The following is a 20,971-nucleotide window of genomic DNA, read 5'->3' as shown; positions in this document are numbered from 1 at the left end:
ATTTTTTTGACCCACCCTAATGTATATAGACTGGGCCAAAAAAATAAAATATTTTTTTTTTTGAAAGTTACTTCGAAAATCTTGTTCAAGATGATGAAAAAAAAATTTGGTGAAAATTTGAGCCGTTAAAAAAAATTTTAAGAGGTCTATCATCGGTGTTTTTTATTTTTATACATGATATGATGTTTTACAACAGAACTGCTAGACGATCAAAGTAAAAAAAATTTCTGTTCATTTTTTCTTATATAAAATTAAATTTCCTACAAAAAAGATCCAATTGAAAATTTTCGTCAGACGAGCCGTATTCGAGTAATTAAGCTTTTTAAATCGAAGTGTTTTTTCAATTTGACTGTTTCACTTTGGAATTTTGTGATGAGCAAATAAGTGAATAGAAAAATAAAACCACCACAGATTCTTATAGGAAATTTAATTCTCTACAAAAAAGGTCTCCTAGTAATTTTCCCTAAATTGAGTTCTGAAGAAGTTATTCACGATTTAAATCGAGAAAAAAATTAAAAAATCAATTTTCAATTTCAAAATTTTCTAATTCACTGAAAATTCAATATTTTCAAATTAGCAAGATGTTTTCTTGTAGGGACTTAAACGTTCTATAAAAAGTTCCTTGGCAGCAAATTAATTGCTTTTTTGTAAATTTCCTATAAGAATCTGTGGTGGTTTTATTTTTCTATTCACTTATTTGCTCATCACAATATTCCAAAGTGAAACAGTCAAATTGAAAAAACACTTCGATTTAAAAAGCTTAATTACTCGAATACGGCTCGTCTGACGAAAATTTTCAATTGGATCTTTTTTGTAGGAAATTTAATTTTATAAAAGAAAAAATGAACAGAAATTTTTTTTACTTTGATCGTCTAGCAGTTCTGTTGTAAAACATCATATCATGTATAAAAATAAAAAACACCGATGATAGACCTCTTAAAATTTTTTTTAACGGCTCAAATTTTCACCAAATTTTTTTTTCATCATCCTGAACAAGATTTTCGAAGTAACTTTCAAAAAAAAAAATATTTTATTTTTTTGGCCCAGTCTAATGTATATAAAATACAAAGAAAAATAAACAGAGTTCAGTGTTTTGTTAAAAACAAAATAACAAAACAACATAAAAAACATGAAATCTTTCAGAATAAAACAAAAAAAAACCTTACATATAAATTATTTGAAATTTTCAAAAGATAAAATTCTGCCTGTTTAGGCCCGAAAAAACCTTTGAACGCGGAAAAGGACCGTTCAACTTCAGTCAATATAATTGGATTCTTCATTTTTTAAGATCGGGATTTGACAAGAAATTTTTTTAAACTTCAGTTTTATACAAAATATTTTCATATACTTTTACAATGGCTTTACCAACGGAACCTTCAACTGCACCTATTTTTTTAAAATCATATTCTTCTAAATTTACTACAGTTTTTAATGTAAGTATTCCAACCTTTATTTAAAATTTCATAAATAGACATAACTAGAATTTATAAATATCAAATGATTTTTAAGCATTTAGCATTTTATGTAAACTGCATCAGAGTCATCCAACTCATTCTTCAAAATTAATCGCATAGTAGTCCACTGCAGTAAGCCTATAAACCATGACAGCTGCAATTGTGTTAAGCGCTGCCAAATACGTTCTTGCTTGGATATTGAAATAAAAATGGCCTGCAAAAATATGCCAACACTAAGGACGAAAGATGTAACTTTTTTTTTGTTAATCTAATCTACAATTGTTTAAGAAAACATTCATATCAAAATTGTCTCCAAAAATTCTAAAAACAAAAGTTGGATTTCTTTCTTGCGATATTGATAATAAAGGGTTCCGTGATCTTAAAATCTACACACTACAAATATCATTTTAATTATAATAATAATTAAATGGGTCACTACGGTGTACGTGGAACTTTTTTTTTAATGCGAATTGTACTATGTATTTAAAAAAAAAAATTTTATTTGGTATTTCATTGTTTTTTTTTTTAATATATAACAAGTTTGAAACTTACAGGACTTTGTCTAGGACAATTTACAAATTTTTCACAAAAAGTAACTGAACTCTGAAAAATGAATCATAGGCGATTTAAAACATCCTATAGGACATGCGGTCACAAGTTTTTACAAATAAAGATATTTAAAAAAACATTTGACTCACTAGCATTGATTGATATCGCATTTTTCGAATTAAAATTCTGAATGTAAAAATGTCTTTTTATCTATTTACTGCATACTAAGAATCTTTCAAAATAAAAACAGATATCAAAAACTGTTTGAAAACGGTCAAAAAACATTGGGCAAAAAAAATCTGCTACCCATAACACTACTTTGTCGAAGGTATTTCTGATTTTTTGTTTTAAAAAACCGTTTATGCCGCTCAACACGTTGGTTTCTGTAGCACAATAAATTTAATTTTGTTGACCAGTGTGATAAGAAGAGCTAGTTAATTCTTTTTTCTCCTTTAAACTGAATTTTTTTTTAAAGATATTTATTTATATCTTCAAAGGTATTAGTTCAAAAATCATCTGTTTTTCAGCTTTTGGTTTTGGTTTGAATTTTTTTTTTTAATTTTGAGTTTAATTTTTCCAAAAATAGTTGATGAAATAACTTTACAAAAAGATATAATATCATGTTCATGATATTGTAGGATTTGTTTGTGTTTTTGTTTTTTTGTTAAACAAAAAGATTTTATATGAAAAAATATTTTTTTTTTCTTCGCTTATTATTCTACAGCTTCTTTACTCTGTGTGTTCAATTTCAACAAATATAAGCTTAACAAAAATTTCTTGGAATTATTTTTCACGTGAAAGCCTAAAACTATTTAATATATTTTTTTTGTATCCAAACGGCGCGGCGCAATTAAAATCAACATATGTTTCAAAAATCTCTAAAAATCAAAATTTCTTGATTTCTTATATTTTGAGCGAGCCAAAGATATTAATTAAAATGAAAATTGTAAACGAAGTATTTAATTTTTACAAGCAATGTACTTTTTAAAAGGTATTACATTTGAAAATTTTATAGTTGAGCACTTTGACACACCCTGTTATACATATACATATTTCTTCCTACATTGGTTAAAAAAATATTATATAAGTTTATTTAAACACAAAAAAAAGTACAGGAGAAATTGGCCTAAATGGCCATCCAAGGTAAAATGGCTCCCAGGCTAGAAATCGTAGAATCGAAAAGAATTAGAAAGTTTTGTGAATACAATTCTTTAGTTTAGAAATAGGCTAGAAAAAGTATCCAAAACATTCAGAGTTCCAAAAAATACACATCTTTCTTCTTTCTTTCTTGAGCAGCTGTTGATAAAATTTCCCTTCGTTCTCTATATTGGAGAAATTACAACTAAACATTTGCATTTCACTACTTTTTGGTACGATTAATTTGTGAAAAGGGCTCGGTTCATTTATTTTTTTTTTCAACGGTCATATACATACATTATACATACGATATGCCGTATTGATAAAATTGACGATCTTTATTGGGTACTTAATCCTTGCATTATACTATTCTATGTTTATCTATTTATTTAAATGAACGTATAGGTAACCAATTTCAGAAATGATTATACAACTATTTCAAAGTATGTGAAATTATTCTTTGTAAAAGCAATTTTGTTTTTAAAAGTCTATACCTAATATATTTAATATTAAACTATGTTTCTCTTGATATTGGTATCTGATAACTAAAATAACTTTGTTTTTCTTTTACGCTGCACCCTCCACCCTACTGTGTATCCGGTGATAGCCATGTCGTCTCATAGTCAGCTCTCGCTCAGTGGCGTATTGAGGGGGGGGCTCAGGGGGCTCAAGCCCCCCCCCAAGCCTTCCAGATCATGTTATTTTTTACCTAATTTCAGTGATATATATATGCTTGACTGAAACTTGTTCGTAAATCTTATAGATTTAGAGGCAGCTCAGATGCTCGAGCCCCCTCCAAATTCTGAAACGGCTATTTGTGTTTGTTTGAGTAAGAGCCTTAGCTGTAGCTGGGGGTTGGGTGGTTTTTTTTTCGGGTTTAAGTCCAATTCGAAATTCTTCAGATCACTTTTTAGTATAATACGTACGTCGAATAACATCACCGTTTAGTTTTGCAAAAGTTCTTATGCAATCTCAATAAATAAATAAATAATTTAATGGAAAATTAGTTTCTAGACTTTCACTTTCTGCATTTTTCACTCATTTAAATTTTCTGATCGAATTCAATTCACATTATTTCGGTTTGTAAATTTGGTGTCTTTTTCAATGAATCTATAATTTTTGGACAAAATATTATCATAACTTATTTGTGTCTCCTAATTTTTTCTTTTGAATTCTTCTTTTTTTTCCATTAAAATTGCCGATAAAATGGCATCCAGCAGTAATAATTTAACTTCAGAAACAAAATTAAAAAGGATGATCCTTCAGCTATGACAGTTCGAAGCAATTTCGAAGTTTTTGAAATTGATCCAAATGAAGAATATGATATTTTATTTCACGTGAAGTTTAAAAGTGATTTCAATTCACTTTCGGTCGAATTGCGGAACATGGGCGTTTATATCGAAAATGGTGTTTGTCACACAAGAACTTTGAAAACAGGAGACAGGAGACAGTAGTACGAAGCTGTCGACGTCGAGAGCAGTTAAATGCTACTATACCACTTTCAGTACCGCAGCACAGAGCTTCACTCTCGATCAAAGGTGAATATATTATTCGTACCCCTCTAAAAAATGTTTGAAAAATTTTCTAGCCCCCTCCAAATTTTTTTCTGGATACGCCACTGCTCTCGCTCACACACTTTATACAATAATATTTTTTCTAAGCACTATTTCAGTTTAGCCACATTTTTATTTTCTTCAATCTGAAATGACGTAACCTTATTTTTATTCGAGCAAAATATCATATAGGTACGATCGCAAATTGATTATGTCATTGAAATGAGACGAGTGTTTCTATTAAGATGCTTATTAACTGCTTGATCTTGTAATAAAATTATCTATTTTTTTTTTGTTTGAGGAATGTTTTGAAATAAAGTTGCTTTCTCAACACTTAACGAGGATATTTATATTTATTTAAAGTTCAACAATGTAACCAACAGATCAATCAAAATATTTTAAACACTTTTCATCACTTAAAAAAATGTTTCCAGTGAGCGCTGACGGAAATTATTCAAAACTTACATACATACATACCTAGATTTTATGTATATTCTGAAAGGAAATTTAAATTTATTCAAAATTCGAAGTTGATTGTTTAAATTTAAGAATGGTGACAGATAATATGAATACAAAACAATAGCAGTGAAATATATTTAGCCCCAACACTTTTAAATTGATTTATGAAATGAGTATTGAGTACAGTACATAAATACTTTTAAGCGGAAAAATATTTTTCGCAACTACAAAACTAATATCCTATGATATATGGATAGCCGGGAGCTAAAATGTTTATTATTTTATTTCGATTTTATTTCGAAATTTTTATTATTTTATTTCACTAAGATACTATAATTTTGTTATCCGTCATTTAGTATTGATAGTTAGTATTACAAAATTGAAAAAAAAAAACGCTCTTATTGTTAAGAACAAATTGCTGAGCAGTGATAGATAATCACAATAAAAGACTGCAATCCCACTGAAATAGTTAACTAAACAAACAAATAGCTTAAAAATGTTACCTATTATTAACATTAACCCTCTGTAAGCACACGTATTTTATGGTACGCAATTGATGTATAATTATCCGAGGAATTCGAATATTGTATTTACAATTCGGAAAAAAAAATATTTTCACTCTTATTAAGGAACTTTTTTGTGACCACTTTTTTTTTAAAATCGTAATTTTTTATTTTTGTCCTGCCAATTTCGCACCCGTGTGCCGACAGAGGGTTAAGATTAATTAGAAAGAACCAAGTTGTAAGATTTTGTTTTAAATATGCATTGATAAATTTTTTAACAAAGCTGAAAATTATAAATAATTAATGAAGATTCTAAATCGGAGATTAAGTCCAACTTGACACAAAAATATACTTTAAAGTTTTTAAGAATTAAGTTCCACACTCAAAGATGTAAAACCAGTGAGGGAAAATCAATCAACAAGTCTCTTTTATCCTCAAAGTTAAGTTGTCTTATTACTTTTGGATTTGGACCATCATTTTTGTTTTCACTCAAAAAATTGCTGAATTTAAATAGGGTACCACTATTATTAAGTACTTACTCTTTCCAATATAACCACATTTTGTCTACACCTAAAAAAAACATTCTGTTACATACAAAAATCTATAGACTTATTTTATTCGTAATTCCCAATGGAAAGACAACATTTTTAATAATTTAGGTAAACGTACCTTTTATATTTCATCAGTGTATCATGTTTTTCATTATGTGTTTCGATTATATTTTGCCTGTTAAAGTAAAAAAAACAAGCACCCTTGTTTTCAATCGGCAATAGCTTTTCTTAGAGCAATTGTTTTGGACTTTATTTTAAACCATGTGTCATAATATGACATTATGATATATGATGATATTCCACAATTTTTTTTCTCTAGGTATATTTTTGACCTTCACCCCCTCCCGCGGCAATACACCCTTTTGTATAGACTTTTTTATCCTTTGTTCTTATCCCAAAAGCAAACTTTTTACCAAGTTTCATGAGTGTTACAATATTTTTTAAATGACTATTTTACCTGTACTATGAATAAACTTTCGCTTGTTTTTCTCTTGAATAAGACGACTTTAAGTACGCATAAAAAAGTACGCATACACCACAGTGACCTTTTTAATTTATAATTTAGAAAAATTAAATACACTGGTGTGGGCATTGCCCCTCAAATGTTATTTATTTGACTTAGAATTTTTACTTGATTAAATGTACAAATATTTTTTTCAAGTGTTGAAATCATTGTTTTTTTGGTTTGTCATGTAAGCACCTAGAAAAGCTACATGTTTAGTAAAATCTATCAAAACATTGTTCAAAAGTAACAACATATAGAAAATGGTGAGACGTGATGTCTTTTTCAGTACACGAATAGAACTTTTTGAACCTTTCTGAACTAACCTTGGTAATTGCAACGAATTACATCACTTTTTTTCGTTAGCCCACCCTTGGTTCGAAAATTATGACAGAAAAACTTTTTTTCAAATTACCAAACTCTTAAAAATCAAAATTCGTTTTTTTATTCAGTATAAAAATTGTCCACTCCCACCCTTATTTCAAAAATTATGAAAAAAAACTTTTTTTTTTAAATCAAAATTTGTTTTTGGTTTCAGTGTATAAATTGTCCTTTTTACACTATCTACCAATTAACCATGGTAATTGCAACAAATGGCCCAAAATACTATTTAGTGCCTAAAAAAATGTCCCTTTTTTTGAATTTCATTTTTCTTGAAGAAAAAGTACAAATTAGTTGAAAATCTATAGGTATTGAGTTATAAAATTAACATTATTTACTTTTACAAGTTTGAAACCCAAATTTGGATCGAATTGTTTACAAATCACGGTAACATTGTGGTTTATCTTGGCAACGCAGTGGTATTAAAGTTTTAAAGCTGATTTTTGGTAATAAACTATTAAGAATATTTAATTGAAATTAATTTTTATGTGATTTAACTTCATATCAGAATTACGTTGTTCCTATACTTTCAAATAGGAATATCAGAGAGCTTCATTATATGATATTACAAATAAAACTGAAATTTCCAGTAAAACAACGCAGTTGTTTGATTTTGATCACTTTCTGTTTAAACTGTCATAAATATAGAAATATCATTCCAAACATATACATATGTAGGTGCTAATGTTATTTTATAATACATTAAAGTATAACCATTCTATGTCAACTAAAATATATGAAAATCTATTGATAAAAATATCCATATTTTTTTTTTCAAAATTTACTGTCCAAAGGGACAACTTTTTAGGCATTAAATAGTATTTTGGTCCAAATAACATTACAGAAAGGTCCAAAAAGTTCTATTCGTGTACTGAAAAGGAAATCGCTTCACACCATTTTATAGTTTGAAAAATGTTTGGATGGATTTTCCTAAGCATGTAGCTTTTTTAGGTGCTTACAAGGTCTTTTTTCTCCGCGCAGTTGCAACCAGTGTTCTTTTGCTTGAAATCGTGCATTTATCATCTTTAAGTTCAACGATCAGACCATTTTTTGTTATTTGTCTGACGAATAAAAGGTTTGCACATAATTTCGCGATATTCTACATATAATATTCTTCACGCTTACAGTCTTCTACTTGTCTTCGACTAAAATTTCTAGATCAACATCCTTTTATTTATATGTTAGTTATAAGCTTCCGCAACTGTCACTTCTTCTTTCTTGATTTTGGTTAAATTTCTTAACCAATCTTTTCTATTTTTTATGTTTCGTATTCACTAAGTTTTTTGTTTATTTCTCGAAAATGACAAGATATTTTTGGATCCGGTTTTCTGTTTTTGTTTAAAAACAAATAAGACATCGAATTTTAAAAACTTAATTAGTACCTACTTAGGTAATTACATACAGTTTTGAAAAAAATTATTTTGAAATTTTGTTTCCCATTTTTTTTCAAAATTTTGATTTTGAAAATCCATTTTTCAAAAACTGTGCCATAAAATGGCCTTGAAATTTAAAATTTTTGTAAGAGACTAGCTTTTTGGCTTTACTAAAAGGTGTAGCAAATAATTGTAGGTGTAACCGTTGATTTTTAATATATTTTTTTTTACCAAAACCCATAATCCCAAAAAGAAAATCCCCAAAGACGAAATCCCCAAAACAGACCTTTGTCAAGACAAAATCCCCAGGAAAAAATCTCAAAAAAAAAAAAAAAAAACCTTTTAAACCCCATACTCAAACTTCCTTGGCATTTCTCAACAACCGAGCTTCACAACAGAGCCAACATAGAACTTATCACTACAAGATTGAACAAGCTCTGTGATAAATATGCTCTAGCTCTTAGATGTCAAAATTTAGACAACAATCTAACTAACTAGTTTTTTTATTTGTTTATTAATTAATTTATTTTTTTTTATATAGGTTAGGATACTAGGATTGAGTCGAACACGTAGCTTGAAAACATTTTTCATTGTTATTTCTCAAAACTAGAAAGTCCGAGCATTAAGACACTCTTTTTAAAATTCCAGTGTGACCATTAAAAAAAATTGAATATTTTGCTGATCCCTTAATTTTGTACGCTAATTTAGTCAGAGTAGATGGTAGATTGTGTGTCTTCCTGATCCCTACAAACGACCATTAGTAAAAATATTCAATTATATGTACCTTACTGTAATTGTTTCTTTCTGACGCCATTTCCAGATCACTACCTTAAGTCCAGTGCATTTATGATGTTCATATATGGGCGACTCAGCAGTTTGTACCACCTCAAATTTTTTTTTCTCATTCGATAGAACATCGACTGAATATCATTACCTAATTTTTCGCACTCGCGAAATTCACCTTTCGGCCGCCATCTTGGATTTTAGTTTTTGTTGAATATCTCGATTTCTATTGATCCTACATAAAAGTTGTGTATACCAGAAACGTAGGCAATTAAATTTCGCGTCTTTTATGTTAAGAACACTAAGTTATAAGCCAAAAAAGTAAAAAAAAAAACGAAAAAAATGACAATTTTAAAGTTTTGAGCACTTTTTATCAAAATTGTGAAAAAACCTTCCGAGATAAGATTATTCCCCTTAAAATTCTCTACAACTCTGCTATACAACTTTTTTTGTATCGCTATAATTAATAAAGTTATTAAAACTTTTTTTGTTAAAAAATACCCGTTTTTTACGAAATGAAGAGACTTAAATATAAAAAAATTGCAGGTCCTTAATTTTCGCTTGTAACATAAGGCTATAAAATACTAATCTATATAGGCTATAAAATAAATCACTAATCATTTAAAATTCAAGATTTGATAAAAAAAAATTTAAGAAAAAAGTAAAGATAAAAAACACAAACAAAAAAGAGCATTTTTAACAAAAAAAGTATTAATAACTTCTGTATTTTTAGCGATAGAAAAAAAAGTTGTATAGCAGAGTTGTAGAGAATTTTAAGAGGAATCAAGGGGCACGGTAGTGCCCAGCCAAGTTCTCTAGCAACTTTGGCACTACACCCTTATTTACAGGAAACAACTCAGGCCATTTTCGACCCCCCTCTAACTTCCACACCAAAGATGCTAGAAATTTCAAACTCACTACATTTGTTGAGCTCGTAAAAACCAAACTCCTCACAAAATTTCAGCCTCCTACGATGAGTAGTTTCTGAGATATAGGGCTTCAAAAATCGCAAAAACCGTAACTGACTCACTGACTCACTGACTCACTGACGGATCATCAAAATTATGGAGAACTTCCCGATATCGTAGAAACTTGAAATTTTACACGGTGATAGGACTTGTGGTGTATACAAAGGAAAAAATTGAAAATTTGAGATTTTCAATTCAGGGGGCGTGGCATCCGCCCATTTCCGCTGAATTTTCATCATATATTATAGAGCACTTCTGATTATCGTAGAATCTTGAAATTTGGTAGAATAGTAGAGCTGGTAGTTAATACAAAGGAAAAAATTTAAAACTTGAGAATTTCAGCCAGGGGGCGTGGCAACCGCCCATTTCCGCTGAATTTTCATAAATTATTATAGAGCACTTCTGAATGTCGTAGAATCTTGAAATTTGGTAGAATAGTAGAGCTAGTAGTTTATACAAAGGAAAAAATTTAAAACTTGAGAATTTCAGCCAGGGGGCGTGGCAACCGCCCATTTCCGCTGAATTTTCATAGATTATTACAGAGCACTTCTGATTGTCGTAGAATCTTGAAATTTGGTAGAATGGTAGAGCTGGTAGTTTTTACAAAGGAAAAAATTTAAAATTTGAGAATTTCAGCCAGGGGGCGTGGCAACCGCCCATTTCCGCTGAATTTTCATAAATTATTATAGAGCACTTCTGATTGTCGTAGAATCTTGAAATTTGGTAGAATAGTAGAGCTGGTAGTTTATACAAAGGAATAAATTTAAAATTTGAGAATTTCAGCCAGGGGGCGTGGCAACTGCCCATTTCCGCTGAATTTTCATAAATTATTATAGAGCACTTCTGATTGTCGTAGAATCTTGAAATTTGGTAGAATAGTAGAGCTGGTAGTTCATACAAAGGAAAAAATTTAAAACTTGAGAATTTCAGCCAGGGGGCGTGGCAACCGCCCATTTCCGCTGAGTTTTCATAAATTATTATAGAGCACTTCTGATTGTCGTAGAATCTTGAAATTTGGTAGAATGGTAGAGCTGGTAGTTTATACAAAGGAAAAAATTTTAAATTTGAGAATTTCAGCCAGGGGGCGTGGCAACCGGCATTCCCGCTGAATTTTCATCAAATATTATAGAGCACTTCTGATTGTCGTAGAATCTTGAAATTTGGTAGAATGGTGGAGCTGGTAGTTTACACAAAGGAAAAAATTTAAAGTTTGAGAATTTCAGGCAGGGGGCGTGGCAACCACCCATTTTCACTGAATTTTCATCAAATATAGAGATTTTATATTCTACAGCCATACCTTGCAAAAAGTAGTGAAATCACAACAAAAACATTACTGTTAAAAAAAGAGCCAAGTTCTCTTATATTGAAATTATGCTGGCACAAAAAGTATTGAGATATAAAAGTGTACCAAGTTCTAAAGTTTGGGTTCAAATTCGTATCAATAAAATTTTGATTGTTTACTTGGCAATTTTTGAAATAACTTTAAAAATCGATAATTAAGAAAAATTGTCAAGAGAACAATCAAAATTTTATTGATACGAATTTGAACCCAAACTTTAGAACTTGGTACACTTTTATATCTCAATACTTTTTGTGCCAGCATAATTTCAATATAAGAGAACTTGGCTCTTTTTTTAACAGTAATGTTTTTGTTGTGATAATCTTATCTCGGAAGGTTTTTTCACAATTTTGATCACAATGGATCCATCGAGATCCGAGTGGGATAACTCGACTTGTCGGATTATCACCCCGTTCAACCTAACCTTCACAATTTTGATAAAAAGTGCTCAAAACTTTAAAATTGTCATTTTTTTCGGTTTTTTTTTTACTTTTTTGGCTTATAACTTTTTTAATATTTAGAATATCGAAAAAGTGTTCTTAACATAAAAGACGCGAAATTTAATTTCCTACGTTTTTTATATACACAACTTTTATGTAGGATAAATAGAAATCGAGATATTCAACAAAAACTAAAATCCAAGATGGCGACCGAAAGGTGAATTTCGCGAGTGCGAAAAATCAGGGTAATGATATTCAGCCAATGCTCTATAGAATGAGCAAAAAAAATTTGGGGGTGGTACAAACTGCTGGGTCAAATTATAAATGAACTGGACTACTTAAATATGTATGTAGGTACCTACATTTGGAAACGAAAATGTAATTTAAATTTTTAGCTACGCACAACTTGGCTGAAGTGTTTGAATACATTTTAAATTAATTTTGAGTACGGTTAAATTTTGGGGAATTTATGGGAACTAAAATTTAACTCTATCGCGATAGGTAATAGATTTAAACTTGAAACCGCGACAAAATTTTTCTGCGTTTTTCTTTTTTTTTTTCAAATTGAATTTTTTTTTATCGTTGGTTTGTCGAAGCCTCAAGGCTTAAAATTCCAAAAGTAAAAGCCAGCCTTAAGCCTTAACTAAGAATTTCAATCATCTGATGTTGGAGGTAATTTGCATACCTAGGTAGGTATCACTATGATAACTGGGTTTTTCCAAATTGATATACGATACATTTGGGCTTGAATTCTTAATTATTTAAAGTGATGGCACCTACCTACCTACCTACCTAAACCAAAATTGTTTAATTTTGCTTGTCACTAGCCATCGAAATCCTTTTTAGCAACTCATGTCCTTTAAATTCTAAGAACCATCATAATAAACATAAAACAGGTTCATAATCTACCTAACTACATATCTAGATATTATATCTACATTATGTAGTACACACATAAACTTAGAATAGATGACGAGAGTACATACGAATTATGTAGGTATGCATGTATGTATTTTCTGTACATACCTACATAGAAATACGAAACAGGTATTTTCCTATTTATTTAATTTCATCTTTTACGTTTTACCTATACTTCAATTATTGAATTTTATTCAATCGTCTACGTCGCAATTAGTTCATTTTTACACCCCCTACGATCGATTTCATAAAATAAATCTGCGTCATAATAATAAAATCGTTCAAAATACACAAAAAGAAAAAAGACAAACCCAAATATATAAATATACAAGAAGAAGTAGAAGACAAGGAAATGAAGAAAAATAAGTACGAAAGAGAAAATGAGGGAAACCAAAGTCCAAGATGTCTGCCTGCTGCTTCTCTGTTTCATATTTTAAATTAAATATTGTTTTATAGCGAAGTGAGACTTGGGATTGAGGCTCTGCTCAAGTTGATATAACTTCTTTAAGTTTAAGTTGGCCTCTTATTTACGTTTACGTGTAGGTAAGGTACAGTATACCTACCTAAATACCTATGCTATGTGGCATAACTTCTTTTTTGTTCTGGGATTGGGACATTGGCTTGGCGTGTCATGTATCCATAATATTGCATGTTTCTCATCCCAAAGCCAATATTCAAACTGATAAAAATAAAGGCATGGGAAAACTGCCGAGGAAAGGGATGAAGACAACTACAGTTTTTAGTAGAAAAGCAGATGAAGTTGAGAAGTGGAAGATTATAGAAATTTTGTTATTGATGACGCAGATGGTGATAGAGATGCAATGACATTTGCGTGAATTCGTAGAGGAGAGAGAGGGAACCTACTTGCTTTTTCATTATGGGAGAAAAATGCTAGGATTGCAAAATCATGATTCTTTTATAGGTAGGTACTAGTACTAGGTATCCATCCAAATTTCTGATAGGTTAAGTAGGTTTCATGAATTTTCATTGCATAGGTACCTAACTACCTAAAGAATATGAAAGCTTTTTTCATAGCAGGCTAAACAATTAGAATTCATCAAGCAATTATTGTTTATTTTGCTTTTGTTGTTATTCTCTGGTTGCTTCTATTTGAAGACCACGTTTCATGAACAAATAAACAATCGAATATCGAACGAAAACTTATAGCGAAGGAAAGGAGTTTGGGAAAAAGAAAAATTTCAAAATAACATGTAGAATATAGGTACCATGTAACTTTCATGAGTCATTTGATGGGATATTTTAAGGTTTCCGTAGGTACCTGTTTTGTTTATTTCTATTGAGCAGTAAGAAAACATAGAGTCAGGATAAACATCGTCACCTGAAAATTAAATAGGTATGCAATTTCAAGAAAAAGAACGATTTAATAATCGACATGTTCGAAAAAAACAACTCTTATAAAATTGGTGTGATTAAAAGAAAAGTTCAGTGTTCTATAGCAGATGTGTCCTTTTCGAATAGACAAAATGCCGTTGCAACTAAAAAAATTGTTACCCTCATGAAACTTTTGGTAATACCTAAGACTCGAGGGTTTAAGAGAGGCTTACGTTTTTCGGTCTTTTGACCGGAAATGGCAACCGTTAAACCACGCGTACCCAAAGTACGCTCGTAGTAAAGATTTTTGTAAAGGTCTATTATGCTATAATGTTGTTGAATTTAATGATTTTAAGAATTTCTGACTTTTCGTGAAAGGTATTAGACCGATTAGTACTTTATTAATTTGTACAATTACCAAATTAAAAAAAAAAATTGATCTAAGAAATGCAAATTTACTAATTCTGAAAAAATAAATACATGTACGAGGTCAGTTTGAAAAGTTCTCGGCCTGACCAATAAAACGCAATTAAATTTTAAAGCATTTTTTTAATCCCTTTCTACAAATTCTCTTCTTATGTCAATACACTAATTTCATCTGTTTTCTGTAGCTTCTATTCCCTTTTTATAGGCCGATTCCTCCAACTCTTCAAGAAAACGCTCCGACTCAGCAATCACCCCCTCGTTGGTGAAGAATTAGCGTCCAGTCAATTTTTTTTTTATTTGGAAAGGGTTAGTAGTCTGATGGTGCCAAATCAGCTAAATAAGGGGGTGGTTCAGTACTCCAAATCGAAGTTCATGGAGTTTAGATTCTCTCTAGAGATTTCAACTCTATTGAATTTTTGTTCTTTTTTAAGCAAACGCGACAGCCACCTTGCGGAATGTTTTTTCAACATCAATTCTTCGGCCAAAACTTGGTAAACCCGCTCAGAAGAGATCCTCATGGTCTTGCTTATTTTTCGCAATTTAAATCTTCGGTGGTCTAAAACCATTTTATGGACTTTATCGACGTTTTCTGAAGAGATGGAAGTTTTGCCTTCCGCTTCTGGAGTCATCTTTGACGCTCTGTCTGCCATGTTTAAATAAGGCTGGCAACTTTTTGACCGTGGAATATGAAGGGGCAGATTCCCCCAATGTCTACAAGAAGTCTTCTTTAATTTAATTTGGCGTCATATTCTTTTTGGCCAAATTTTAATAACGACATTAATAATTTTTTTTTTTAATTTTCGTTGTTAGCAAAAGATAAGTTCAAGCAAAAAATTGCACTGATAAAAATACGTGTCCAATTTTAATGAAACTTAACATACAATTATAATATATATTAGGCTATTTGTGTAGTTAAAATTAATTTGGTTAAACAACGCCATCTATGTTAGGCCGAGAACTTTTCAAACAGCCCTCGTATATTATTGTTTTTTAAATAATATTTTCAAAATAAGTTTTTTGAAATTTAAAATTAGCTAACACAAAATAAAAAAATTACAAAAATAGCACATGGAGATTAAAAAACAAAGGTACCTATGCATATTTTTTTTTAAATTTTTTAAGCCATATAGGTATAGGCTTTTACATATACTTTTGTATATCCGAAAAAATAAATTTTTAAAATTAGTTTTTTGAAATTTAAAATTATACCTAAAATACAAAATTTTAAAATCTGAAAAGTAGCAAAAAATACATGCATATTTTTGTAATTTTTTAAAATAAAACTGGCGCAAAATTTTCAAAATTAGTTTTTTTGACATTTAAAATTATAAAATACAAAATTTTAAAATCTAAAAAAAACACATGTAGGATGTAGGTTTTGAGAAAACAAATACATACATGCATATTTTTTTATTTTTTAAAATAATACTGCTTTTATATCCGCGGCCAAAATTGTCAAAATTAGTTTTTTTTTTCAAATTTAAGCCTAGAACGCAGCTGAAGCGAAACGAAATTTTCCATACAAAATTTCGCTAACGAAATCTTGAACGAAAAATTTCGTTTTGCTTTTCGTTTTTCAGTACGCAGCTCTAGCGAAAAGTTGGAGAGTTTTCACTCATTTATCAATTACTTTTTACTGTCCTGTGCATATTTCTTGACTCCAAGGGCAGTGTTGACGGTTTTTCACTTTAATTTATTTATTTCTTGCTTTAAAAATTATTTCCTGTTCATTTTTCTTGATTTTAAATTATTTTGAATTTTTTTATTTTGACTTTGACAGAATACTGATATTTTTTCATAAGCATTTTCGTTGTCGACTTTGGAGACTTGAACATTTTTCGTTTCGCATCAGCAGCGTACTAGGCTTTAGGGCCATCGAAACTTAAAAATTAATGCAGAACATAAACTCTTATTATCTACTTTTTCCTCTGCGTAAACTGTCACATAAAGATTTATGTTGAACATAAATGCTTCAGTTTCGATTCAGCAACCGGCTCTTAAAATTACCCAATACAAAATTAAAAAAGTCTAAGAAATAGCTCATGTAGATTATTCAAAATACTATATACATATAATTTTTTTCATTTTTGAGGAAGTTAAAAGCTGCCAAAAGTTCAAAGCAAAAAATCGAAAAACTAGGAGATAGCACATTTAGAGTTTTTTAAAGTAAGTATGTCCAGGAGAGCTTGCCAAAGTTTTATTTTTACTGTAAAATTTGACACATTACCGACATTTTTTTTCAATTGACACATATTCAAAATCAAAATGACAACAAATCTCCATTTAAAGAAATCCATTTATTGTTCTTGTTTCTAAGATATTCGCTGCCAAAGATTTTTTTGTCTCTTGTCTGCTAATTTCAGGGTCATATTTATTTTAAAAATTCAATTTTGCCTCTAGGGAATCTCAAAACTTATAAAACTGCCAAGAGAAAATTCGCTTCAATAGCTTAGGATGTTTTTAAAATAGATATGGACAGACAGACTCTGACAGGCACACAAAACTTAGGGATAATTTTGTTTTGCATTCTCTGCTATCGTCATTTCTCATTGTTGTTTACCTACACTCAGTCACTAAAGTAAGTATACCCCTAACTTTGTTTAACCAAGACCTCAAAAAAAAGAATCTAACACATTTTCGAAAAAAATTTAAATGTGGTTTTATTTCATTAATCATTGCCTACATATTTACAAAAAAAAATTTGTCAAATAATCAATTCTAAATGAAAAAGTGACAAAAAATTAAACACAGTACAAAATTTCGCATTACAAAAGTAAGTATACAGAGAAGAAAAAACTATGAAAATCGATGTTAAAAGTATAAATATCTTAATTTTTTTGGGAATTAATATATTTTAGGCTACCCCCTAGACTTGACGAGGTCAAACTCACTTGAAGGCATTGATTTTACTAGATTTTTTGCAACTTTTGGGCCGAATCTTTTCCACTCTTCCTAAAAGACTCGTTCAGGTAATCCTTTGAATGCTTCCTTACTTTTCTCACCAAATGGTCCAACAGATGCTAAATAGTATCCAAATCGAGTGACTGGGGGACAGGGGCGTACACTCCCTTGGGACAAGCGGGGCAACACCCCGGGGCCCCCGACCGACCTCAGGGCCCCCACTGAAGACAATGCAGAGAAGGAAACTGTTAGCATAAATTGAGTTACGAAGTAAATTAAAATAAGTTTGAATCACTTCGGATACAAGGGAGACAAATTATGTCATTCAGTGTAATGTATAATGTAGCCACATAATATATATTGATTTGATAAAAAGGTTACCCCAGGGGCTCCAAAAGGAAATAAACTGCTTTTTTAAAAGAAAAATTACAATTTTATCTTAGGGCCCCAAAAAATATTACTTGAAAAATCTTTGCAACCACAAATAATACATTAGGGGCCCCAAAAAAGCAAAAAACAACTTCAAGCCAGGGCCCTGCAGGGACCCCAAATGCCTTTACTTCAGTACTTAAAAAAAATTAAGTTAAAAAAAAATTGTTTTTTTTGCCCCAACATAAATACATCAGGGCACAAACTAAAAACATTACGTTATTGGTGGCATTCCGAATATTACATCAGAACAGAGGCTTCAATACCTATTAATTCTTGGCTCCAAAAAAATTATATTATATTTTAGGGGCCTCTAAGCACTTAATTTTGATAATTTTGAGACCCCAAAAATTATTTTTCAGGGGCCCCAAAAGAAATAAACTATGTTTGATGATGGAAAATCAAATGTGTACACATTACTTTAGAACAGAGACCCCAAGAACTATCAATTCTAAGCTAAAAAAATTTTATTTTAGGGGTCTCTTAATATTTAATTTTAGTTTTTCCGGGGCCCCAAAATAAAAAAAAATATGTCTGATGATGGAAACTCAAATATGTATTTATTACTTCAGAACAGAGGCTCCAAGAACTATCAATTCTAAGCTTCAAAAATTTTTATATTAGGGGCCGCTAAATATTTAATTTTGAGGGCCCCAAAATGAATTTTTCAGGGGCCCAACAATAAAAAAAATTATGTTTGATGATGGAAAATCAAATATGTACATGTACATATTACTTCAGAACAGGGGCCCCAAGAACTATCAATTCTAAGCTAAAAAAAAATTATTATAGGGGTCTCTAAATATATCATTTTAGGCAAAGTGCATTACGAACATATTAAAACATTAAAATAAACCTAAAAATATATAAGCCATACAAAAAAAAATGTATGGCGTATACATACTTTTTTTTGTATCTAAAGGGCCCCCAAATATGAAAGGGACCCCAAAATTTAGTCTTGCCCCGGGGCCCCGACGACTCAACGTACGCCACTGCTGGGGGACGTTTGGATCTGGTTTTGAAAGTTTTTGATCAAAAATTCACTCAAAAATACCGAGTTTTGCTTAGGGCCGTTACCTTTATTGAAGATAATCAATCCATCTTAGCCTAATTATTCGACACTCTGGTGCAGGTTTGTCTATAAAATATCTAAAAAACAATACCCATCCATTGTTTCCTCAAGGAGACCAAATAACCCACACCAAAAGCTATAAGCAAAAACCCCCATACCATTAACGAATCACTGCCGTTTTTACCAGTACCTTCCTTTCTTTTCGGATCTACTTCTTTTATCGGTTTTCTAGAAATATTCCCACATCCATAACTCATATACACGTAAGACGAAGTGTACTGCTCAGATGGACCTGGTAAAATTTGGAGAAAGATACAAAAGTAACAAAATCCCATCAAAAAGCTGGTACTGGTAAAAACGGCAGTGATTCGTTAATGGTATGGGGGTTTTTGCTTATAGCTTTTGGTGTGGGTTATTTGGTCTCCTTGAGGAAACAATGGATGGGTATTGTTTTTTAGATATTTTATAGACAAACCTGCACCAGAGTGTCGAATAATTAGGCTAAGATGGATTGATTATCTTCAATAAAGGTAACGGCCCTAAGCAAAACTCGGTATTTTTGAGTGAATTTTTGATCAAAAACTTTCAAAACCAGATCCAAACGTCCCCCAGTCACTCGATTTGGATACTATTTAGCATCTGTTGGATCATTTGGTGAGAAAAGTAAGGAAGCATTCAAAGGATTAGCTGAAACGAGTCTTTTAGGAAGAGTGGAAAAGATTCGGCCCAAAAGTTGCAAAAAATCTAGTAAAATCAATGCCTTCAAGTGAGTTTGACCTCGTCAAGTCTAGGGGGTAGCCTAAAATATATTAATTCCCAAAAAAATTAAGATATTTATACTTTTAACATCGATTTTCATAGTTTTTTCTTCTCTGCATACTTACTTTTGTAATGCGAAATTTTGTACTGTGTTTAATTTTTTGTCACTTTTTCATTTAGAATTGATTATTTGACAAATTTTTTTTTGTAAATATGTAGGCAATGATTAATGAAATAAAACCACATTTAAATTTTTTTCGAAAATGTGTTGGATTCTTTTTTTTGAGGTCTTGGTTAAACAAAGTTAGGGGTGTATACTTACTTTTGTGACTGAGTGTACATAATTATATCGCAAGTAAAGAGAATATACACATTTAAATCCGTTTAATTTTATGAATGAACGAACCGCAAAATAGAAATTTATATACATGGTCGATATCACTTGTCCAAAGTTGAATATTGTTTTATAGTGAAGTGAGAAAAAATGAAATGAAATGAAACGCCAACACCAAAATCTAGTAAGAAAAATATTTCACATACACCACAGTGACCCACTAAGCTGTCACTTAATAGCGAAACAAGATGATAGCAAAAATTATTGGAAATTGGCAAATCTTTTACACAAGTGAGTGACAAATAAAAGTACCTACGTATATTTTCTATTTCCAAGTTTTATAATTTATTTATTTTTTATATTTTGTTTTTTTATCTACAATACACAAGGCTGCAATATCACAACACACATACATACTTCTTGATTGAAACGGGAATCGACCCTCAGTCATAAAAAAGTAAACACTTTACTTTGGCCTTAAATCAGCTTGAAATAAAGTTGAAATTTTAATAATTCAGAACAACAAAATTCGATCCGAGCATCACTTGCTAAAAATTATTTAGAATATTAATATCAGTATGACAGATGATAGTCACGTGATATCATGTCTTCTTATCTTTGCAATTGTCTCAGAGTAAGGCTAATTGTGTTTCTTTATGAAAAAACTATCAACAAGGACTGAGTCGTCCTTGACATAAGAGACGTCAGCATTCATGGGTCTAACATCCTTGCTAAAAAATTTCTAAAAAGAGTGGGTATGTTAATTGGGCTTTTTGATCTGTTATTTTATATTCAATAAATAACAACA

At 30.5% G+C, this 20,971-nt stretch overlaps 1 protein-coding gene across 1 annotated transcript in view; it reads left to right on the top strand.

The window, feature by feature from the left end:
* The first annotated feature begins 1,118 nt into the window (after positions 1 to 1,118).
* LOC129920317 (uncharacterized) overlaps positions 1,119 to 20,971 on the top strand; it is a 42,344-nt gene continuing 22,491 nt past the window's right edge. The window contains exon 1 of the mRNA XM_056001657.1: positions 1,119 to 1,433. The gene's annotated coding sequence lies outside the window, so the exon portion shown is untranslated. The remainder of the gene's footprint in view (positions 1,434 to 20,971) is intronic.

The sequence above is a fragment of the Episyrphus balteatus genome, chromosome 4 (assembly GCF_945859705.1).
Source record: "Episyrphus balteatus chromosome 4, idEpiBalt1.1, whole genome shotgun sequence".
Classification (NCBI taxonomy): domain Eukaryota; kingdom Metazoa; phylum Arthropoda; class Insecta; order Diptera; family Syrphidae; genus Episyrphus; species Episyrphus balteatus.
Note: the sequence above shows the minus strand (reverse complement) of the source record. Positions and strands in the feature narration are given on the sequence as shown.